The sequence below is a fragment of the Mauremys reevesii genome, linkage group 7 (genome assembly GCF_016161935.1).
Source record: "Mauremys reevesii isolate NIE-2019 linkage group 7, ASM1616193v1, whole genome shotgun sequence".
In the NCBI taxonomy this organism is placed as follows: Eukaryota; Metazoa; Chordata; order Testudines; family Geoemydidae; genus Mauremys; species Mauremys reevesii.
Window position 1 is genome coordinate 34,735,631 of NC_052629.1, and position 24,809 is coordinate 34,760,439.

General features: G+C 42.8%; 1 protein-coding gene and 1 pseudogene across 8 annotated transcripts in view; one reads left to right on the forward strand and one right to left on the reverse strand.

Moving 5' to 3' along the window:
• Positions 1 to 395: 395 nt before the first annotated feature.
• LOC120369573 lies at positions 396 to 486 on the reverse strand (annotated as a pseudogene).
• Positions 487 to 4,044: 3,558 nt separating this feature from the next.
• The window catches only part of ASAH2 (N-acylsphingosine amidohydrolase 2), a 58,880-nt gene continuing 38,115 nt past the window's right edge, over positions 4,045 to 24,809 (forward strand). For 3 of the 8 annotated variants that reach the window (XM_039481228.1, XM_039481234.1, XM_039481235.1), the window contains exon 1: positions 4,045 to 4,099. The gene's annotated coding sequence lies outside the window, so the exon portion shown is untranslated. Of the gene's footprint in view, positions 4,100 to 19,972; positions 20,101 to 20,151; positions 20,243 to 20,856; positions 20,977 to 21,110; positions 21,151 to 21,176; positions 21,296 to 24,809 lie in introns of those variants that run through there. The other 5 variants (XM_039481229.1, XM_039481233.1, XM_039481231.1 and 2 more) reach the window with 5 other exon arrangements.

The following is a 24,809-nucleotide window of genomic DNA, read 5'->3' on the forward strand; positions in this document are numbered from 1 at the left end:
AAGTTACAAAGAGGTGCTCATGATCATTTAGAAAAAACATGCACAGGAGTCTGTTTCAGTCTGGGGTCTCGTATTCCAAGGGTGGGGGGAGGTTGGAACTCTCCTAGCTCTTAAAATTTTCGTCCCTTTTAGACACTGGCAGCTGGGCATGAGCCCATCTCCTATGTTCCATTGGAACTGCCATGCCCTCAGTCTCCTTTAGATCTCCTCGGACCCTTTATAACCAGTTCGCATAGTTGCTTCCCCGCAGAAGCTTTGTCTGATGCTGCTCCATCTCTTTGCTTGGAGACTGTATTTACTTTTGACAGTTCTGCTGGATCCTTTAGTGGTCTCTCATCAATCATTCCAATTAGGCTGTTTCTCAACTGGCTTCAGATACAGATTGTCCCCCCAGTCTCTCTTGAAGCTGGGTTGTTTGCTTGCTCTCCACGGAAATCTTTAGTAAAAGGCGAAAGATTTATACGATCTGAAGAGAAACCAGAGCTAAGAGCAGTTGCTCTGTCTCTGGATGACTTGTTCCAGGCAGGATTGTGTAGATGCAATTAATATTTCTCTTGTTTCTCTTTTTCTTAGTAAGTCACATCATTCCTGTGGTGTTTTAGAGGACCTCTGGCCTGCAGCTATTGAATAATATAAATTATTTTCTCTAGTTTTGTTGAGGCATGTTCCCCTCAGTAATGGGAGGCTCTAAAGGCTGAATGCTATATTTCCTGCCTGCCAGGAAAAGACTTTGAGGTCAGAGTCAGAAAAGTGTTTGAGACAAGAGGAGCAGGGATCTAGAAGTGCAGTGAGGTAGATGCCATAGGGAGATGTGCACTGGTGCACACTTGCTCTGGGCAGTAGAAGCTGTTTGGTACAGTGTCTCTGATCTCATACCTAACCAAAGAGACAGTCCAATGTGTCTGTTTGAGTGCATTGCTGGAATCATAGACACTTGCAGAGGAGAGGTGCTTCAGCACCTTAGCATCTCTGCCTCCTTATGGCAGCACCAAGCATGAAGTGTGGCAGCAAGATAAAAAGGCAGCCCTTAAAATGAAGGCAGGTTTTTGATGGAACGGATATTGATCTTATGGGATCAAGCAGCTTAGCACATCATGCCCGGGTGGAGGGATCTGGCACAAGTGCATAAATACATTGCATCCTTATTTTGGCACACTGACAGGGTGTGTAAAGCCAGGTGCCTCTGAATCACTCCTGGCCTATATAAGCCGTAACACTTTGAGGCCAAATCCCCTGGGACATTGTCCTCCTATCTCAGAGCCCTGTGTAGGCAAGTAGAAATCCTGTGTGCATGGTATCTAAAAAGAAAAATTTAGAACAGTGGGGGCTGCTTAGGTGCTTGAGAGTTTTCAAATCCAGTAACTTCATTTAGGCAAAAAATTGGAAGCTGAGCATTTTTGAAAATCTGGCCCTGGGCTGGGATATAAATGCTTTCAAAACACATAAATAGGGTTAAAGTATTATTAAAATACATACAGAATGTGCAATACCTGTTCACAATCTGAAAGATCTTTGAACTCTCATAGAACCTCTGTCCTGCAAATACTAGACACCAAATCAAGATCCTTTTGAGTAGTTAAACTGTGATTAAATTCTAGGGCTCAGTTCTATCTCCCTTACGTTGCATAGTATCTGTGGTTCACAGGTGCTGCTATTGGCATTGACTGGACTACTCACAGAGGAAGTCACTACACAATGTGAATAAGGTGAGAGAAACAAGAACCAGTCCAAGCTCTTACAGCAAATCATATTGCTTGCTACCAGAAGTGTTTTTAGGACTGGGCTCATAGCCTGAGCGTTTATGAAACACTTCTTTTTGAATAAACTGAAAAACATTGTTTTTGTTCTAGAGAGAATACTTGAGTACTAAATAATCTTAACTTAGGCCGTAAAGAAAGAAAAATTCCAGTGGATAGAATTAATTGAGAAATTAAAAAATACACATTCAGTTAATTAAAAGTTGAAACTCAATGAATGCTCCTCAATGGTCTGAGAGAATGTTAATAACGCTATGGGTATTGCAAAATGTCTCTGAAAGACACAATGTATTTAATTAGGATAAAAGATCAATCTGCAGAAATAAACATTACATACAAATTCAAATATATTATTAATGGAAATTAACTGGGTGTCTTCAAAGAGCATGACTTATAGTCAATCTCTAGATGCAAAACCAGCTGGAAATAGTAATAGTAAATTGTAAATACAAACATAATACTAGTCAATCTGAGTAGTATTATACCTTCATGTCAACTGTTTGAAATGGGCCACCCTCATTACCATTACAAAAGTGATTTTTCCTCCCTTGGTGTTCTACTGTTGAGAATATCTGACTTCCACCTTAATTGAATTGTCTCGTTAGCACTGCCCCCCTACTTGGTAAGGCAACTCCCTTACCAGTGTGGTGCTGTGCTCTATTCAATGTTGATATCAGTCAGCTGCGTGTGTGTGTTCCCTCTGTGTGCTGCCGCGGCTCTGCACAGAGAGCTGACACAGCAGACCCTGAGAGAACCCGCAATGACCACAGACTCTTGTAAGGTACGAAGGCACCTGGGCCAGGTTTATTGTTGAAGAGAAACACAGTCTCTAGCTCCCTGGGTTAGATATCCAAGGTGCTGCTAGCTAGTACATATGTGCTCCCTGGAAACGGAGTGGCTCAGTCAGTGGCTGGACTTTCCACTGCCCCCTAGACCAAACAAAGACGTCCACTCAGGGGTGCATTCTTATACACAGTTACAAACAAATTACACATCACTCCTGACGTATTGAGGTGCAACCCTTCTACATAGCAAGGTACAACCCCTCTATGCAGTAAGGTTCTGTGAAAGCTCAAAAGCTTGTGTCTCTCCCCAACAGAAGCTGGTCCAATAAAATATATTACCTCACGCACCTTGATATATATTACCCCCCCTCCCCCATATTACCTCACTCAGCTTTCTAGGAGTGAGTTTTCATGATGACATGGGAAGTGCTCTGACTGGTCCTGACTTCTCTGTATCAGCCCGTCTAGCTTGCACTGCAGCCCAGTACCTGAGGGCTGGGTGCCTGCAGCGCTGAGACTCTGTGAGATCAGGGACTCACAGAGCCAGCTGGGAGGGGAAGGGCACCTCCTCCTCGGTCTCTCTCTCTTGCTGCCTCCTTTTCCTGAGTGGCCTCATGATGCACAGAGCCAGTGTGGCTAAGTACTGCATTGGAGAGTCTCCCAGTGCAGCCCCCCCCCCCTCTCCCCCATGCCAACCCCCAACAGACCCTCCCCACCTCTGTCCGATTGTCTCTCTTATGCGGGGGACTGTGCCCTGCATCCCCCGCTCCTGTGTGCTGCCTGCTTCCAGGGGCCACAGATTGCTGAGCAGCCCCCTCAGGAGAGATGAGCGGGGCTGTCCCATCAGGCGCGTGCGCAGCCCCCCGGAGCACTGCTTTGTCCCGTTATATTCAAATTTGTGTTAGATCGGGTCGTGTTATATCGAGGTAGAGGTGTAATTTGATGTCGGGTGGCGCCTTTTTTTATGTGTTCGCTCCCCCTGATGTTAGAACCTGGCTACGCCACTGTGTGTATATATACCTGCTACTGTATTTTCCATTCCATGCATCTGGTGAAATGGGTTTTAGCCCACGAAAGCTTACGCCCAAATAAATTTGTTAGTCTCTAAGGTGCCACAAGGACTCCTGGTTGTTTGGGTACCACTCTGAAATCTATTCAATCTGAGAGGCAATTGACTGTGCAGACGCAGGAGCTCCAGTAAGGACAATTTTTTTCTTTAAAAATTTATACAACGTGGGGAGGAGTTATAAGGTTATGTTCAGCAATGGATAAGTAAAAAAAAATACTAACTAGTGGTTAGGAGTGTAACTGCTATAGGAGCTGGGTTTTAACAAGACCTACATTCCAAACCAGTCTCTTTGAGGTCTGAGTGTTAGAAGTGAGTGAGTCATAGGCCAGGCCGTCTGATTGAGTTAGTTGGTGGGCGGTTCAAAGTCCTTGTGTGCTGTACTAGTTTGATATAAATACAGAGATAGCTAATAAATGTGCTTCTCTACATGAAAGGTAATTGACAGAGTGAGTACTGAGGAGTTCGGACTTCAGTGGAAGTTCCAGTCAGTGAGTATCTTTTAAATTAATTAAAAATCTTTTAAAATTTTGTTTTGGAATATAAACTGCAATCTTTAAAGACAAGCAAAATAAGTTGCTGATTATATAGGCAATAATTCCAGAGCAGCAGCTGAAAACTGTTAAGTTCTGTATTAGTTATTTTGAAGCTGCCTGGGAATCATGGAAGTGTAGGACTGGAAGGGACCCTGATAGGTCATCTAGTCCAGTCCCCTGCACTCATGGCAGGATTAAGTATTATCTAGACCATCCCTGACAGGTGTTTGTGTACCCTGTTCTTAAAAACCTCCAATGATAGAGATTCCACAACCTCCCTAGCAATTTATTCCAGATATTAACTATCCTTACAATAAGGATGTTTTTGTAATGACTAATCTAACTCCCCCTTGCTGCAATTTAACCAGTTACTTCTTGTCCTGTCCTCAGTGGCTCAGAAAAACAATTTATCACCCTCCTCTTTATAACAACCTTTTACTGTTATCGTGTTAGAATGAACCTAAACATGATCAAAATTATGCTTGTTGAAAAGTTGAGAAATATGAGCAGCTGAATATTTGATTGAGAAAGTCTTCAAAGTGCTGGGATGGTCTAGAGGTCAGCTAGTATTTTCATACATTTGTAAAGTACATATTGTGACTGGCTAGCAGCACTTTGCTTTGAATTTTATTAATGTATTTATTTCCAATTATCTTTTATTTTGCAATGTTTTCTGTACTATGCCAATAAAATCTGCTTTTATTGCCCCAATTGCCACAGGAGCAAAAGGAAGGTGTAATTGCTTTCTTGAAACTGTACCTAAAAAGTCTGGAAAATAATGATATGAGTATGGAAATGGCCAACAACTTGGATGTGCTAGGATTGTTACAGCAAGGCAGAGGCCAATTTCTCATAGTGTTTTTCAATAAAAGATTGGCCTGAAAGTGAGACATGAAAGATACATATCAGATATAAATCCTTCTTAGCCATTAAATCCTTTCAATCTAATGAGTTTTTAAAGGCATTAGACTATAGGAAAAGGATTAAATGAATATTCTGATTACTCACTAGAAGCCCCATAGATGTATAAAAACAAATCAGAAAAGCAGCTAACTGTAAGTTAATAACTAAAAAAAGTATAAAGTTAAACATTAGTGATTGTTAGGGGACCCATCATTTTTGATCACAGGGTTTTTCTTCTTTCCATATAACTATCTGTGCAAGTTGTGTATAGATGTGTATGCTTTAGGGCCAGATGCTAGCTTGCACTATTGCAGATGTACAAGCTGTATGAGGCAATAGAGTACATTGATCTATTTCCTTTCTTGTATTCTTCAGAAAGTGGCAGCCATTATCCTGAATTGAGCTGTCTCATATTGAAAAGGGGCATGAAATTGAGAATGTTGCTATTTCCCTTCTCCTCTACCTCATAGACCTGTTTTTCTTACATTGATCAAGTTTTTAAATCATTTTCATTACCATGGTATCTGATGCCTTCCAAGAAAAATTAAACTCTTCTCAGGCACTGCTTTGGGAACTTGCACACTTTCCTGTTCAAACTCACTGCGGGGGCGGGGTAGGGAGAGACATGGTGGTGCAGTTTGTTACTGTTGATACAGCATGTAACAATGGTTGATCTAGTGCTCCCCCAAGAGCAGCCAGAGACATTCACCTTGGGCACAGCTACACTAGAGAGTTTACAGTGGCATAGCTGCACCAATGCAGCTAAGTCGATGGCAGAGCTCTTAACTACTCCAGCCCCTGCAAGTTTCTCCCATTGACAGCACTGTCTACACCGGTGCTCGTGCTGGTGTTACTTATGTCACTGTGGGGTGGGGGGTGTATGTGATTTATTCACACACACCCTGCAGCAACATAAGTTAAGCCAATATAAGCTGTAGTGTAGACGTAGCCTTTGTCTTTGTTCCCTGCTGGAATCCATGTACATTCTATCTGAAGCATCTGTTACCGGCTACTGTCAGACGGGTTACTGGTCTAGACGAGCCACTGATTTGATCTAATATGCCTTTCACTATGGCCATGTCTACACTAGAGACCTTGCAGTGGCAGAGCTTTACTGGCGCAGCTGTGTTGTTGTACGATCTCCCGAGTAGCCGCTCTATGCTGACAGGAGAGAGCTCTCCCGTCAATATATGTAAACCACCTGCAATGAGCGGTGGTAGCCATTTCGGCAGGAGAAGCTCTCCCACTGACACAGTACTCTCCACACTGGTGCTTCTGTCGGTGTAAGTTATGTTGCTCGGGGTGTTTTTTTTCACACCCCTGAGTGACATAGGTTATACTGACAAAAGGGCTAGTGTAGACGTAGTTTTAGTTACTGTGTTACTTTACGTTTGCCTCCAACAAGAGATCAGTTAATATTGAGTTTTCTAACTTACAGAGGGGACTGAACTGTTCCCTGCCCATCCCTCCGATCAGAGGAATGCAAAGACCCATTGGGTCCTTTGCCAAATGCAGCTCAGCCTCACCTGGTGATCAGTAGCCCAATGTGTGGGTGAAGGGATGGTCTTTGTGATGGTCCCATAGTTGATGGTATTTTGGTATGGCAGCATTCAGAATAAAGGAATTTTCTTTTAGGAGGCTGCTTGTCTTGGCTCTGTATGTTAATCAGAATTGGCCTATTAATTTCTTATAGCACTGGTGATTGTTTATACTCTCCCATGGGTTTGGTCAGATTCAGGCTGCCACATATTGTTGTGGGAATGACACACTTTCATCAGTTCTGTCACACCCCTGCACGCCTGCTTGGATGTCACATATTCTATGCTAGATGTAGGTTGTTAATCACTGTGGCATCTGAGCACCTTCTTGTAGTGCAACGTGACTATACTTCAGTCACCTGTTTGTTCTCTCACCCTCCCCCTTGAGAGAGAAGCATGTGAAGTGCAGTGTCTTGTTTTGGTTAGTTTGTTTGATTCTTAGGTTGTTTTTCAGGACCTTTTTTACATACGTGTTTGTGTTTATACTAGAGAAGGCGAGTTCAACTAAATGGACCTTTCATTGAAAGTGGAAAGTGGTGAGATTTGGTAAAGTCCTTAGTTCCTAGGGGAGTTCATTGCACTGTCTCATACCATCCCACATAGACAAGCTTTACTCTTATTGTTGTTGACCACAGTCTTCATCCTGGAACTTTAAAGAGTCTTTTAGGTATCCTGGACCCCAACCATAGAGTGCTTTAAAGATAAAGACAGAGACCTTGAACTTTATTCAAAATTCTGTGGGAAACTGTGTCAAGAACAGAGGACAGGTGTGATGTGCTCACAGTAGCCTGTGTTGCTGACAAGATGTGATGCAGTATTTTGTACTAGTGGAGTTTAAGTGTTGAAGGTTTCATGCCCAGGTATACTGCATTTCTGTAGTCCAGCTGAGAGGTGACAAAGGCATAAATGACTGAGGCTAGGTCTGCATTCAGCAGGATGGGACAAAGTTTCCTAGCTAACCAGAGATAGTAGAAAGCATTACTTGCTTCTGTTGCAATGTGAAAGCTCTGTGTCAGTGCAGAATCCAAGACTACTGCTAAACTACTGACTGAATTGACCAATTATGGATGTGAACCTTCAATCACCGCACTGTGACTGCAAATTCAGAATACTTTCTTCTGCCTAGCTGCATTGCCTCTTTTTGCTCAGGTTCAGATTCAGCTGGCTGTTCTTCATCCATGATCTGATCTTACCCAACTTTTATTTTTTAAAATCACATATTGAATACAATTATATAGAGCTGTGATGTACTTTTCTGATTCAGAATGATTCCTCCGCATCCACAACAGACTCTCTGCATGGCAGTACAGGGTGAAGTAATCTATAAGGGCAGAGATGTTACACTTTGGAATCCTTCCGAAGGGAAGATGTTTTTTAAGACATGGCAATGCATTCTAATTAGATGTAGGCCCTTCATAAAAATCAAATTATACGACAAAATATTTCAGAAAGTCAGTTGAAACCTAGCAAGGAAAAGACAGCAAGGTTTGTAGGTGGAAACTGTTTCAGTTGTTCAGGAAAGGTGGTGAAGTTTTTTGTGGAAAGCGTCAACTAGACGGGATAGCACACACAAAAGAACAACTCTCAGGAAGGCATTGAGAGTTATGAGAAAACACAACTCTGATTATTGGGAAGGGATTGCTAGAGCGCTGGCATCCCGACCGAGTGAAATTCTGTGGTGCATGGTTGCGTTAGTGGGAAGGTCTCTCTCTGAGTGGAGGGAATAGAAGTTATATATTGTTACATGATTTAGCATTTGCATTTCTTTGCTTTTGAGGCTTTATGTCAGATGTATTATGTATGCAACAATCTGAACAGAAACAGAATGTAGTGTTGTCATTTCTGAATTTAGTTTCTTTAGTTTTAGACAGGATCTTCCAACAAAGCAACAACTCATTTCACTAAGATCCTGCTTTTTATGGAAGTACTGGGATGGCAAAAGAGACTGTTATGTCTCTCAGATGAAGATATATCAGCAACCAACCACACACTAAACATGAGCTTCTCCATTATTACTAACTCCTCTTCCTGTCCCCCTAGATTTCCTGAGTAGTGCATGAAAAAAGATGTAGCCATGCCATTATAGCAAACACAAAAGATTAAAGGAAAAAAGTTATCCTCTGACTTTAGTTCAATACTTCAGCCAAATAATGGCACCCAGAAGCATTATTGTTTGCCAACATGTTTGTTTTTGTGGAGTTCCATAAGCCATTCCTTCCCACTGAGAAAGTCACAGATTTCCCCCTCAGGAGGTCCAGAACAGTGGGACAGGTGTGGTGAGAGGCAGAAATCTATCTTTTTGCACCCTGCACAAGAAGCAGGAAGATGATGGGAAACTAATGGGGACCCGGGTATTTGAAGGAATATGATACAATTTGAGAGGGAGGGAGGGAGCATGGGGCTTGTTTGGAAGGAAGGAATGAGAGAACCTAAGTCAGCTAAGGGGAAAGGTAAGGGGTCTGGAGTTGCGTCTTGAATCAGGGGGCCTGGACCAGCCAACATTCTGCTCCTACTTCTGAATGTTCCGCACTCCTTCCCATCCCCATCCCCCCACTGCTTTTGCCTTATCCCATTAGCCTCCTCCAGTCTTACTCTATTCCCTCTTGAACCCTCTGTCCCTGAATTGGTGGCTGAATATGCCAAAAGTATGCAGAGGTGTTCCCCTCCTGCCACCAGAAACAACTGTGACCCTGGTATCAGATGCATCTACCAAAGGTTGGGGAGCCCAACCTATCTCTGGTTAGGCTCAGGCACTTTGTAAATCTCTGGAAGTTTTGATCCATATAAATATATTGGCGTTTCCAGCCATTCAGAGAGCATGCAAGATGTTCGTTTCCACCAACAAGAACCAGGGGGTTCCAAGCACTCATCAACAGCACCACTGTTTTGTTTTATCTAAACAAGCAGTGGTGTGTGAAGTCCAATCAGTTATACCAAGAAGTGATTCACCTGTGGAATTTTGGCATAAAGAACAATCTCACTAAAGGCCTTTCACCTTCCAGGAGTGAGGAATACTATTGCAGATTGTCCCAACAGGAGCGTCATAGACCATCATGAGTGATCCATAAACAAAGATGTTCTGTACCAGAACCTTCATCACTGGAGTAACCCAGTAATAGACCACTTTTGTGACCAGCCTGGACCAAAAATGCAAGAAATTCTGCTCCAGAGCAGGTTGCAGCCTGGGTTCTGTAACAGATGCTTTCCTGCTTCCTTGGTTGAGCCTTCTGATATGTGTGTTTCCTCCCATTCCTCTAATTCTGAGGTTGATCAGGAAGCTAAAAAGAGACTCAGCAATTATAATTCTCATAGCACCAGTCTGGCCCAGGCACTACTGGTACAGAGACCTACATCAGCTCAGTTTGACCTCCCATAGGAGTGGACCTCTGGTCAAGGACCTTCTGTCTCAGAACCAAGGCATTTTACTGCGCTCCAGCTTACAATCACTTTACCTCATGGCATGGACCAACTCGGAGAGAGCAGTGAGGAAAGAGTTTGCTCCCCAGATATCTAAGCCATTTTGGTGTGCAGAAGAATGGCTCCCTTATGCAAGAAAATGGAAAAGGTTGTCAACCTGGGCTAACTTTTACCACCTATCACCTAGTAGCACAGAAATTAGATATACATCAGACGGCGCATGCTGTTGATGAAATCCTCTGACCTCTTCATGAGTTCTGTGAGGATCAATTTAGCATCCATCTCCACGATACATCCTCCACTTTTCTGTCTTTTGTATCTAGGCTTTCTTAAAGAGCTTCACTCACACGTATCCTGTCTCTTATCTAGTACCTTCATAGAACTTGAATTTGGTTTTGTCCCGTCTGATGGATTCTCCCTTTGAACCGTTAGCACCAACTTCCTTGTCATTGTTGTCAATGAAAACAGCATTTTGGTAGCAGTTACTTCTATGAGAAAGGTGCTGAAGCTCCAGGCACTACTAACTGACCTCCTTTCACAGAGTTTCACAAAGACAAGGTCTCCCTGAGACTGCACCCTAAATTCATGTTGAAGGTTGTACCTGTCTGTATTCCACTTCGGTCAAACTATTCATCTTCTGGTATTCTTTCTGAAACTACATTCTTAAAAAGCTGAAGAGAAGCAGCGTAGTTTGGATATTTGGAGGGCATTATCCATTCACCTGGAATATGCAGTCTTCAGGTTGTCTCCTAGCCTTTTTGTAGCCTTTGCTGAAAGGATTAAAGGGCAGCTGATTACAGCCCAGAATATGCCACACTGGATTTCTGACTGTATCAAGCTCTGCTGTAATCTACCAAAGGTTTCTCTTTCTCTGAGGTATCCATACTAAATACACAAATTCTGAGTCCACATTCTAATGCATGCTGGGAAAAATGAAATCTGTTCGCCTTCTCTCTGGGGGTTACAGCGCGGACGCCACAGCACTGCGAGCATGGAGCCAGTATCATCGCTGCACTTATGGCCACCTCTTCCACAGTCAGATGCTGAGAACCGGGGAGAGGAGGGCGCAGCACGGTGAGAGAGTGGCGCAGACCTCTCACAAAGCAGGGCAGTGGAGATCATGGTGGCAATGGGTCAAGTTCATGGTGATTCTGGGCCTGGGAAACAAGCACAGACTGGTGGGACCGCATAGTGCTGCAGGTCTGGGATGACACAGCTTCAGGATGCGGGACACTTTCCTTGAACTGTGTGACTTGCTGTCCCCTGCCCTGAAGCGCCAGGACACAAGGATGCGAGCAGCCCTGACTGTGCAGAAGCAGTGGCCATAGCCCTCTGGAAACTTGCCACGCCAGACAGCTACAACCACTTTGGCGTGGCAATCTACCGTGGGGATTGCTGTCATTCAAGTAGCCGCAATCGTTGAGCAACTGCTCTCAAAGGTAGTGACTGTCGGAAATGTCCAGGCCATATGGGATTCCCAAACTGCGGTGGGGCTATAGATGGGACTCACATCCCTATCCTGGCACCAGCCCACCAGGCCAGAGTACATTAACCGAAAGGGCTACTTTTCAATGGTGCTGCAAGCTGTGGTGGACCATAGGACCAACATCAACGTCGGGTGGGCGGGCAAGGTTCATGGCAGCGTGTGTTCAGGAACTCTGGTCTGTTTAGACGCCCAGGCAGGCACTTTCTTCCCGGACCACAAAATAACGGTTGGGGATGTGCAGATGCCTACAGTGATCCGGGGACCCGGCCTACCCGCTAATGCCCCTGGCTCATGAAGCCCTATACAGGCGCCTTGGACACTGAAAAGGAACTCTTCAACTACCGGCTGAGCAAGTGCAGAATGGTGGGATGGCGGACCTTACTGACTCGCTCGGACATCAGCGAAAAGAATATCCCGTAGTTATTGCTGCTTGCTGTGTGCTCCACAATCTCTGTGAGCAAAGGCGAGACCTTTTGGCCGCTTGGGAGGTTGAGGCAAATCGCCTGGCTGCTGTTTACGATCAGCCAGACACCCGTGCTGAGAGAATATCCCAGCGAGAGCGATATGCATCAGGAGGCTTTGAAAGCAGAGCAGGGTAACCTGTGACTGTCCACTTGATTTTAAGAGAGCCTGATCATAAACCAAGTTTTCCCCACTTCCCAAGGACGTTTTAAAACTAAGGACGGTTTTAGTAATTAATAATAAATCTTTCGTTGACTTTTCATTTCTGTTTATTCGTTGAAACATGGAAGCATTCTGTGCTGGTTAAGGTGTGCACTGATGGGTGGGTTTGCAGGAAGCCCTTGGATAGGGTTACACATGCGGCTGTGTGGGTTTGGCGTTGGAAGAGGGGTGGGTGTGGGGAAGGGTGAGTATCTGCCCTGGATGAGGTCTATTTTGGGGCTCGGGGCACCGGGAGGATCGTGACTACGGTCCAAATGCATGTGAATGTCAGGCACCAGGACCCTGAAGCATACCTCAAAGGAAAGACCGGGGCAGCATACACCACACAGACTGTCCCTGGTGCCTAGTGACTGCAGTCTGTGTGTGCCCTGCAGTTGACCCTGCAGCCAAGTCTGTAGCATGGCACTGTGGGCTATGCAGTGACATAGAACAACAGAAAGTCTTCTGACACAATAATGTAATACACGTGGGGGTTTGAACTTGGAGTTGGGACTGGTTGATGCTGTAAAGAAAGAGCTTGTATTTTTACACAGCGACAGTTGTCTCTCTAATTATCGGTGTGCTGTGTGCAGGGACAGTTCTCACGCCCCTACCGCCTCCGTCTTGTCACTTTGGGTGAGGGGACAGGACTCAGCATTTGAGTCGCCTGCTGGTCTTCCTGCCGCCACCTATCCTCCCGTTCCAGGTGTGTGCGATGCTGCTGACACAGGCTCTCCTCGACTGTCTCTGCTCTGCCGCCTCCGCTCTGGAGCTGGCCATCAGTTCCTGGAACATGGCTGTGTGATGTGAAAAAGTAGGTGATTTCCTTGAACACATACATGTTTGCCAACAGTAAACACAGTCTAGTCAGTTTCAGTGAACAAGACCAAAGAGAACCAAGTCTCAGGAGATCTCAGAACTAGTCCGAGATTTCGAATACGCTCATTTGCGGCGCCATTGCACTGGAGCGAGGAGAGACAGCTGCATCCTCTTGCACAAAGTCCTGGTAAGCCTTACAGTACAGAGTGCTTATCAGTTAGTGCTTAGCTGTGCTCTCCTGCTGGAGGCACTGTGCAAAGCAGAAAAGATGAGGTTATGGCATCTCCCCGCCCAGTGACGGGAAAGACCCTGTATGCTTTTCCTCTGAGGCCTGCCACAAGTGGCTGTTAAGCGAGGGTCATTCTTATGCAAAGTAAAACTCTGTTAAGCGAGGGTCATTCTTATGCAAAGTAAAACTCTGTTAAGCGAGGGTCATTCTTATGCAAAGTAAAACTCTGTTAAGCGAGGGTCATTCTTATGCAAAGTAAAAGTCTACCATGCACAATAGTAACAGTACACTAATTCCACTAATTAGATGCAGCACTTCCACAACGACATCACCCTGAGGCGTGTCAGGCGCACACAGAGAGAGCGGATGTTAATAGAAGCCCTGCACAGACCAGGACCCTACGCTGCCATGCTCTACCTGAGGATGGCATGGCGCGGAAGAGTGTGCTTCAAGAGCACCCAATAAAGCACCTCTCCCAAGAAACCTCTTGCTGAGGCTTTTCCAGCTGCTCTCTGAGAGCTTTTTTGAAATATCCCCAGAGGACTATTGCTCCATTGCTGTTTGTGTAGACCTGCTGTTTGTTTAGTTTCATATTTAAAAATGTTTATATAGTATTTCTATTTTTTATATAAATCCCTGTTTCTTAAAAAAATAAATGTTTCCCTGATCCTTCCCCTTGATCGAGTCCTGGTTAAACGGCGGGACGGTTGGTAGGGGATCTCTGTGAGGGTGATGAAGAGATCCTGGCTGTCAGGAAGCGGGGAGTGGGTTCGATGTCGCCTGCGCCGTCCTCTAAAGACCCTTCCTCATCTTCCAGTCCACTGTCACTGGTGGGGCACTGGTGGCAGACCCACCTAGAATGGCATGCAGTGCCTCGTAGAAGCGGCATGTCTGGGCTGACTTTTGATACCCTTGTCTTAGGTCCTTCACTTTCACGCGGCTGTATCCTTTGTCTTTCATGGCTTTAGAGACCTTCAGCGCAGCCGCACAGACTCCTCGCCCCACACAGCGATCAGATCCTGGACTTCCGGTCAGTCCATGCTGGGGACCTCTTTCTAGTCTGGGATTGCCGGACTCCTCTGCTGGAGAGCTCTGCAAGACAGGAAAATGAATTCAAATTCATTTCCTGTGTGGCTGGCCAGAGAATCCAAGCTCGGACTGCTGTCCAGAGCGCCAACAGAGTGGTGCACTGTGGATAGCTCCGGAGCTGCTAAGTTCGATTAGCATCCACACAAAGAGCCCCTAGTTCGAAATAAATGCTCCTGGGTGTGGACGGTTGAATTAAAGTCCTAGTGTAGACCAGGCCTGAGAATATGAGTTTATTCCACTAGGGCTCATTCCGCTTCATCAACCCTCTTGAGCAAGGTATCACTTGGGACATTTGCAAAGTGTCAACGTAGTTTCTGTATGTACTCTTTCCAGACACTTCACTATCACTCAAGCATCCCAGGAGGATTTCAGTTTTAGCAAATAGGTGCTTGCAGTCTGTCTTCAAGTAATCTGAAGGGTCACCACCTTTAAGAGAGACCCTACAGTGGACTGTGTATGTGCATTTTCATTCTTTTCATGCAGTCCTACTCAATTCTGAGAAGTAGGAGATTTGAGCCATCACTCTTATTGCTTGAAGAGTTGCTAATGTTAATTATCTGAGATATATTTATTTCATCTGCAAAACCCACAAGCCGCCCTATGCAATTCAAGACAAATAGCATTAGAACCAATCTAGAGCACTTCCTGGTGGCTGATTTCAGGCAGTGTCCTTGACATGTGATAACTTTGTTTTTTGTTTCTTTTAATATCCAGAAGGAGTTTCTCACTTAACCTAATTCTCTCTCTCTCTCTTTTTAACACCATTTTAGTCAATGTGTTCTTTGATAAGCAATAAACATTGCACATTTTTATACAAAAATTCATTTAAATATCTGATATTTGATGGGATATATATGTACACACACACTGTATAGCATTTTTTTTAGTCCATCAGATTGTCTTGCATACAGAACACTATTAATTTCAGTCAATCTTACTTTTAACTTCCAAAGTTTTAATATTTGCCATGATAAAGCTGGTTGTGACTAAGTTAATGTCACTAATGTTCAGTACAAAGCAACCAATTCTTCACATTGACACAACCTGACCACCTAATTTCCATTATATCAGCATGTGTAAATAGATGAGGTGTCATGCATAATGATACACTTGTAAAAATGGGGGTGTGTCCTGAAGTTTGGTTGTCAGACATTCTCAGCCAGGTTTAGACATGCAGAGCAGTGAGCTGTCAAAATTGTGAAACACACAATACTCTTTTTTGTTTTTTGTTTTTATTTATGCTATTTATTTATTAAGGGAATATTAACAGGTTGACAAATCCTTGCCATGTAAACATTACAGACAAAACAATAATCATTACAACAGTGAGCTTTTGTCCAGAGAAGCATATAGTAATATAATCATCTCTCTTTATTAACAGGATGTTACCTTATTTGAGACAGTATCTTTAAACTATCCATTACATGCCATTTTTTAGTTGATAATTGTAGCCAAGAGTTAGACTATAGTATTTTAGTTACAAAATTGTATATATTTTTTAAAAAGTGACCACATATTTTGCATGTGTATTCTATATTTGTTCCATAACTACTAAAGCTCTTCTGTCTGATTTTTATATGCTTACTCTCTACCTGAAAATAGTGGGTATATTCACAGGGATGACACTTTTTAATGCTATGATCAATCAAATATTGAATGTGTGTAAAAATTATCAGGATATGGCAGTCCAGAATGTAGTCAAATAATTTAAATTCTCTACTTTTCTATAAAAGTCACATTTTGGTATAGATCTGATAACAGCAGAGTAGAGAAGAGTATTTGGTTTTTGTAACAGCTTTCATAATGGAATGCTCTTGGAGCACTTTACCAATATTTAAATGATTTAAATGCTTTTAAATCATTAATGCCTCTGTATAGGCCAACAGACTGATTGTCTGAACTAGCAATGGTTCTCTCACACATTTGGCCTTCAGAAACATTATCAAAATTCTGCTTTTTTCACCCCTCCTGCCATCCCATCCAGAACCTCTTGGTCCTTTCATGCATTCTATTAGCTATGTTCTCTAGCAGGAATTTCACTGCCTGCTAAAAGGCAGGATATGGAAGGATGGTCCAATGATTAGAGCACTAGTCTGGGACTCAGGAGATGGTTCCCTGCTCCATCTCATAGGGTATGTATACATTTGAGCTGGGAAGTGTGATTCCCAATTCCTGTTGACGTATTCATGCTAGCTCTGCTTGAGGGTTCTGCAGGGATGGATTCTTTGCCCCCTGCTATTTAACATTTTTATCAATAACTTGGAAGAAAACATAAAATCATCACGGATAACATTTGCAGACAACACAAAAACTGGGGAGAGGTAAACAATGAAGAGGATAGGCCACTGATAGGGAGTGAGCTGAATTGCTTGGTAAACTGAGTGCAAGCAAACAATATGCATTTTAATATGGCTACATGTTATTGTAAATATCTAGAAGCTAAGAATGTATAACATACTTATGCAATGAGGGTGTCTATCCTGGGACTCAACAACTCTGAAAATGATTTGAGAGGTGCTGGATAATCAGCTGAACATGGGCTCCCAGTGTGATGCTGTGGCCAAAAGAGCTAATGCTACCTTTGGATGCCGAAACAGGGGAATCTCTAGTATGAGTAGAGAGGTTATTTTACCTCTGTTTTTGGCATAGTGAGATCACTGCTTGAATACTGTGTCCAGTTCTGGTGCCCACAATTCAAAAAGGACGTTGATAAACTGGAGAGGTTTCAGAGAAGCGCTACAAGAATGATTAAAGGATTAAAAAACCTGCCTTATCATGATAGACTCAAGGAGCTCAATTTGGCTTAACAAAGAGAAGTTTAAAGGGATGACTTGATCGCAGTTTATGAAAATTATGCAGGAAACAAATATTTGATAACAGGCTCTTCTATCTAGCAGAGAAAGGTATAACATGATCTAATAACTGGAAGTTGAAGCTAGACAAATTCAAACTAGAAATAAACCTTTTTTTATTTTTTTATTTTTAACAATGAGATTAATAGGCCACTGCACCAGTTTACCAGGGTTGTGGTGGATTCTTCAATACTGGCAAATTTTAAATCAAGATAGGTTGTTTTCTGAAAGAGATGCACTAGGAATTATTTGAAGATCAGACTAGATGATCGCAATGGTCCCTTCTGGCCTTGGAATCTATGGATCTGCAGAATGGGATAATACTACTTTTTCTCATCAGGGAGTTGTGAGGATAAATAAAATTGTGAGGTGCTCAGATACTATGGTAATGGGCGGTGGCATATATAAGTACCTAAGAGAAACAAATACCTATCTAGAAACCACAGCTCCATTCAATCATTCCAATTCCACAATTTTCTGTCTGATCGCTGCTGTAGCTGGGAGCCCCAGGCCCTTTTAAATCGCCCAAGTGGGCCGCAGGGCAGCAGGGCCCCTAGACGTGTGCAGGGCGGTACCGGTGGCAGTGAAGGCAGCTGGGTGGGCATGTGGAAGCCCTGGCCATGCTGGAAGAGTAAGCCCAGCAGCGCAGCCGGCGGCTCGCTGGGCACCAGCCAGCGCAGGTGCAGCACTGCCAAAATGTCAGGCAGATTGTTTCTGCGTGGGCTGGGGGCCCATTGACTGTTCTGCTTTGGGGCCCAGAATTGCTGTTGGTGGTCTTGAAATGTCATGACAAGACTTGTGTCGTGTGACAAAGTCAGACTGGACAGCTGTAAGAGAGTGGAAGAAGGCCCTAGAATGTAAAGGCCCTTTTCTCCATGAGCTGAAAACAGGTAACCTCAGGTCAGCTAGGCACACTTGAGTCCAATTAAGGGCTGATGAGAGAGAGGGAGAGAGGGAGCAGGGATGAGAGACAAGCTGCAGCAGGCTAGTAGCAGTGAGAGGAAAAGGATTCTCCTGGGTGGAAGGCTGCTCTCATCCCTGTAGGGGAAGCAACCCAGCTAACTGCCTGTTCAGGGTAGAACTGGCACCAGAAGCAAATATAACAAGGCAACATCCCAGGGTATGTCTACACTACGAAATTAGGTCAATTTTATAGAAGTTGATTTTTAGAAAATCTGCTCCCAGCACTGATCTGCTTCCTGGGCTGCTTTTCTGGCCCCTCTGGATCTGGCACGGCTCTGCTCCCCAGCTCAGCTTGAGCCCCTGCTTTCTCCTTAGCTCGGCCCCACTCTGTCTGACCCAGGCACTTCCAGCTCACAGGGAAGATAGGCCCCCAGCCTCCTGACTCCCCGATTAGTCTGCCCACCCTGTCAATCAGGTTGACCTGGAACACTGGCCTCTCCCCATTGTTCCTGGGGACTGTCAATCTCAGGGTCCTGATTTCCCATCGACCCTTCCCCTTTCTTTTTGGTACTGGGAGCTAGTCAACCAAAACACCCCCACTGAGTTTTAGTAAGGGGACAACACTCCCTTACATTTAACCAAAGAATGAGAATGTAACACATAGAGCATTAATAAGCAGGTGGTAGCAGCTGTGGGAAGGAAGCCAGAAGTTCTAGTTCCACAGCAGAATGTACAAAATGTTCCGATCTTAAAAAAAAATTGATTTAAAAATTCAGTGTTTCTTCAGGAAAAGAAATGTCAGTGTATTATTCATCACACATAATCCCTGCATACCATTAACATTCATTCAGTGTTAAGCAAACAAAAATAAATAAATTTCAATTATACCCTGGGTAGGTGAAAGATCACTTCAGAACATCATGAACATGGAAGATTGTGCCAGCTTGGTTTCTTGCAGATACCAATTCCCCAAACTGGCTATTATTTCATTAACTTACAATCATTCATGGCCTATGAATCTACAAATACACTAATAAGGAAGTCTTCAGCTATTGAAATAAACATGGCAAAAAACAAAACACCTTTGGCAATTAATTATAGAACAAGGCCCATGCTTTCAAAAGCATGCATGCACCTGAAATCATGCGCTCAGTGCATATAATGCATTGAGTGTTGCACATGTACACCAGTTGAGGGTGTAAGCGGTGCATAGGAGCTTGAGGCCCTGTCATCCTGTGGCCATACAAGTTATTAAAAGACAAGCTAAAATGTGAACAATGTTCATTAACATTTACTCCACACACTAATCACTCTGAAATGCTTTTGGCTGAGATCAGAGGTAAGTTGGGGGTTATCGATTTATTTGGCAAGACATGTTTAGAGTTTTACTTTCACATTATTGTTCTAACTGGTGTCTGTACAGTAATAAAATATCAGAACGGCAACTGCTTTACAAAAGAAAAATGTTATTCTACGTAGCACGAAGAAAAGCATCCCCACTCCTCCTTCCACACCCAAAAAACAATACAATTAAATATTTTTTAGGTAGAATCCAGCTCAGATCATTAATGATCAAAAGCCATTACCCTGCAATGATTGTTCTTTGGCCAGTGTGAAATGCAGTGGTTTTAGTCCAGTTCCTAGAGGGAGAAGCAAATACCTGCATAATTGATATCCTTACTAGCTGTCATAGATAAGTGCCCAAATACTGTGGATTAACAGAGGAATTCACTCTTAAGGGCTTCTAGCCTAGTTCATCTCATTAGTGCCACATTGATTAAAATAAATCAATCAAGTATTAATGTGTCAATAACCAAATGCCTAAAGGCAAATGAAAAGGTGTAGCATAAAGATAAAGAACAGTTAGATTGGCTTCATTACATTGTTTGGACAAGGTTAATCTTTAAGATCTTTGACACAGTTGGTGAAACAAGAATGAATTCAATATAAATTTGCCTCCGTTAAAGCTAGGAACCTTTTTTTCTTTCTCCTTCTACATTTCATTGGAACAAAGAGAAAATGATACATTTAGGTAAAGCCACTGATCAATTTGACAGGTAAATTAAATAATGTGATAGCTAATCAATGTTGTGCAGTTGTTTTACACGCTGAATGTATACAGGTTTTTTCCTATAACCAAACCTGCATGCTGACCTAGGAGGACAACTCACCTTCATGAGATGCATAGAGAAGATACAGGTATTGTATGAATGTATTAGGACAGAACCTAGTTGCCAAACTAGCTAATTCTTGATTAAGTTTGCTGAAATGCTGCATAACACCCAAGTTAAGAGAGACTAAGATTCAGGAAAACAGCATGTCTCAAGTCTGGAAGCAAACATTTGCATATTGAAAAAAAGGGGCAATGTAGTCTAGTGATTAAATGCTTAACTTTGTGAATTGTTTGGTTTTTTTTAAAAACATACAGACAGGCATTTTATCTGATTAGGTTAATTCATGAAATGTGCAATGAGGAAATGGAAATATAACACTCCCCATTCATCATCTTCCTGAGAAGACAGTTTGTCTATAGCGTTGTCAATGTTTTTTTCCTTAGTTACCAGTTACTTACCTTATTGGTTACCCAGACTCAAACATAACCTGTTTTCTTTGAAGAGCAGAAGCATAGTAAATGGTGTTTTCTAATGATTAGTGAATAGCGCTGGCAATCAGGGTCATTAACCAACTCAGCCGCAGATGTGCTGGGTGACCTAGGGAAAATTACTTTCCCTCTGTTTGTCAGTTTATGCAATGGGTGTAATACCCAGGGCTGGCGCTTCCATTAGGTGACCTTAGGTGGTCGTCTAGGGTGCCAGGATTCGGGGGGTGGCATTTTGTGCACTCCCCACAGGGCACACGGGAGGTCCGGTTCCGATCCCGTTGCGCCGCCGAAGAAGGACCTTCTGCCGACGTGCCATGGGAAACAGCTGCAGGTAATTGAGCAGCTTGATGACTGCTGCTGTCGCCTGTGGCATTTCGGTGGAGGGTCCTTCTTCGGCGGCGCAATGGGAGTGGAACCGGAAGCTTCTGTGCGCCCCGTGGGGAGTGCACAAAATGCCGCCCCCCGAATTCTGCCTAGGGTGCCAGAAACCCTGGCACCGCTCCTGGTAATATCTCACATTATGAGGCTTAAGTCATTTTGTGAAGCACTTTGAGATCCTTGGTGCTACTTAAGTTCAAAGTATTACTAGTAGTCAACAGTGATACCCTTGCAGTGATGATTAAGGAATTTTGAAGCAGTTGATACAGCAGGTACTGGTGTGTAACAACTGCCTGGATAGTGTCCTGTTTTCTCCTGGGAGAACAATGCAATGATTGTTCATATTTGCAAACAATATCCAAAGGACATTTAATGTGACCAGATGTTCATGGTCCTGCCATGATGAAGAGTTAAGAGTGAGGGATGTAAAGATTCCTTCCACTCATCTTATATTTGCTTACATCTGCATATGAACTTTAAATCTTTCAGATTGCTAATATATGCAGGTCATTTGATTGTCACATTCCTGATGATTTAGAAGTACAGTCTTACTGCTCAAGGAAATATATATTTATAAAGTATATTTTTATATATATATATTTACTTTTACTCTCATCTTTGTTGATTTCTTTAGTGGAATGCTAGAATCAAAGAGCTTCAGAGGTTTGTTATCTGTAATCAAGAGGGCATCGATAGAAGCCTTTGAACTAAGAGAACGAACTTCTTTAAATATATTGCATATTTCCAATGCAGGAAAAATAGTCTCAGCTATAGTCCATTTATCTCGGAACTGAAGGCTTCACTATCTGTCTTATCTATTGAGCTGAAAGAACCTTCTAAGTCCGATTGCTTTACAACTAAAAATACTTCCTTTGTCCTGCAGATTTGCAATTAAGCTAATATTTTGCTAAGATTTAAATTCCACTCCCTAATCTTTGTAACACCAGCTAACTTTTGCTAAAATAAGTGCTGTCCTAATGCCACCAGAATGCCATCCTTCCACTGCGAAAAATCAAGTTAGTTCTTCTCTTATTAATAGCTCGGTTTTTGCTGCCATCTACTGTGTATACAAACTGAGTGGAACACTCCCCTCATGACCTAGTTTGGTGACCTAGATCCTAGTAAAATTTTGTGTTATTAATTATATTAATGTGGCTTATTAATGATGCTGCAATAGAAGAAAGGAAGTCCTAATATGAGATTTAATATAGTACCAGCATAAATACAAACTGATGTATAGTATAATGTATTTGAAACTACTCTGAAGTGTGAAGTGTGAAGAAACATATACATTTTCAGACACTTTATCTGGTATGTCATGTATCACGTAGGCACCTAATAATGATTCTACTCAAAGAGACTCAGGAAAGTGAGATGATACTGTGATCTGTTTAGTTTCTGTTAAACAACTGTTTCACAACCAGTGGCACTCATTTCTCCAAGATCTAATTGCCTACACAGTCAATTAAGCAGAATTTGTAAGACTATACCAGTGCCATCTGATGACATACAATAATACAGTATGGTTTCTTGCAGCACTAGAATTCCATTTTTTTCTATAGCTTTCAGCTGTGGAATATTATTAGTCTTCCCTGCCCAAAAGCTGCTCTAAGTTTTTGTGTATTGTTGAAATTGGTTAGTTAACATAATTTCTTTAACATCATCTTTGTTGTTACCACTTAATACCTATGAAGGATACAATGTCCACTTTAGTTGAGTAGAAAATATCGGTCAAATTATTGACTTCTTTATCTTATTTGGGGTGAAATAACCAATTGAGAAAGTCTGTGGTGGTCTGCAAACAAAGTGATATTTCAGTGCTTCCTACTTACTAAAGCCTAGGAAAGCTGTAATTCTCTGTTGTTTCTCTCCTAGTGTAAAACCATATCTTCTAAAATGAATAGACTTTGCACAGTGAACTCCTATGCTGTGATTTGTTATCATTTGGAAAGCAGTTGAAAGGAGGATTAACTCTCCTGGTTATGATGTATAGTTTTTAGAAGCTTGTTGCATTCTACATATGAACATGTATGTTGCGGGGGAGGGGTTAGGGTTTGCATGTGTGCAGTACACTCCTGTTTATCCAAATGTCCTGGGGAACATCTGAAAATTTCAGATAACTGGATGTTTGGATAAATGGAAGTGCTATTTTGAACTGCAGTTTCACTGAAATAGAAATTTGGGGAATGAAAGAAGTAATGCTTAATACTTTCTACCTTATTAAAAAATAAAAAACATTGACTATATTGAACCGTCAACACTGCATTAAAATCACAGTGGACATAGTTTCACTCTCAATTAATCTTTTTAAAAAATCTGCCTGCCATTTGGGAGGATTTCTTTCTTTTGACATAGCTGATGCAACAGCAGATTCTGTAAGTTTCTGTATTCATCCAGTTTCTTAGCCAGATGATAACTTTCTCCAGGTAGTTAGTGGCCTCACTGTCACTTGGGATTCTCACATCATCTGGATCCACTTGAATTTGTTCATTACTGATTTCACAAACTTTGGTCTGCTCCTGCTCTAAAATAGATTGCAGAACATCACAGTCAGACAAGTCACTGTATCTCTGATCAGCTCCCTCAGTCTGGAACCAGTTTTCCACCTCTTGGACATTAAAAGAAAAGTGTTCAGCAAAAGAATAGCAGTTGCTGACTGCTGCTTGCTCTTGACTGGGGGTATCCAATTCAGAGGCATTTTTGGGAAGCTTCAGCAGTGTATAGATAGCCCAGCATGTTTTTTTGGTGATGTTCAGATATCCTTCCATGATTTGGCCACCATATGGATGGCATCCTTAATGGACATTCACTTAATAATGTAAGTCACAGTTAGCTTGTTGCTTTCATCATTAAGGACATAGTGGAGCAATTTGCCTCTGTACATTCTTTAGTATTCCCATCACCTCTTAGTCCATTGGCTGAATTTTTGCTGGGCTGTTAGCCAGCAAAAATTCACATTCTATGGACCATCAGCAGTTCTTAAGCTCTGTCGGTGCATAGTCCTTTTGAACGAAGAAAGGATCATGCAGCAGGAATGAAGTTATCAACAACGAGTCAGAGAAGAGCTCAGTGTTCATCCATGCACTCCTTTGGGCTCTGTAAATCATGGGAGGAGGGGCAAGGTTGATGTGCTTAAAACACCAGGGCTTGGCAGACTTCCCAATGAGTAGGAGAGGTAGCTCATGTTCTCCTGTGACATTACTACAAGCTAATATAGTCAGGCTCTCCTTGTTCTTTTTGAAGCCTGGGTCACAGCACTAGTCAGAAGAGGCCACTGTCTTTTCTGCCCAAACACCACTGCCCATGGCAGAATTCTTCCGTCGATCTAGTGCTGTCTACAGCAGGGGTTAGGTCAGTATCCTCTCAGGGGTGTGTGTGTGTGGAGTTTTCACACTCTTGAGAAACATAACTATACGGATGTAAATTTCTAGCACAGAATGGGCCTCAGTTACTGCAGGTAACTGCTCATATGGACCAAGTATCAGAGGGGTAGCAGTGTTAGTCTGGATCTGTAAAAGCAGCAAAGAGTCCTGTGGCACCTTATAGACTATCAGACATATTGGAGCATGAGCTTTCATGGGTGAATACCCACTTCGTCGGATGCATCATACGGAGCCACTGATTAGTGATTGTGCCAGCAATGCCCCTCTGCCATGTACATTGGCCAAACTGGACAGTCTCTACGCAAAAGAATAAATGGACACAAATCTGACATCAGGAGTCATAACATTCAAAAACCGGTAGGAGAACACTTCAACCTCTCTGGTCACTCAGTAACAGACTTAA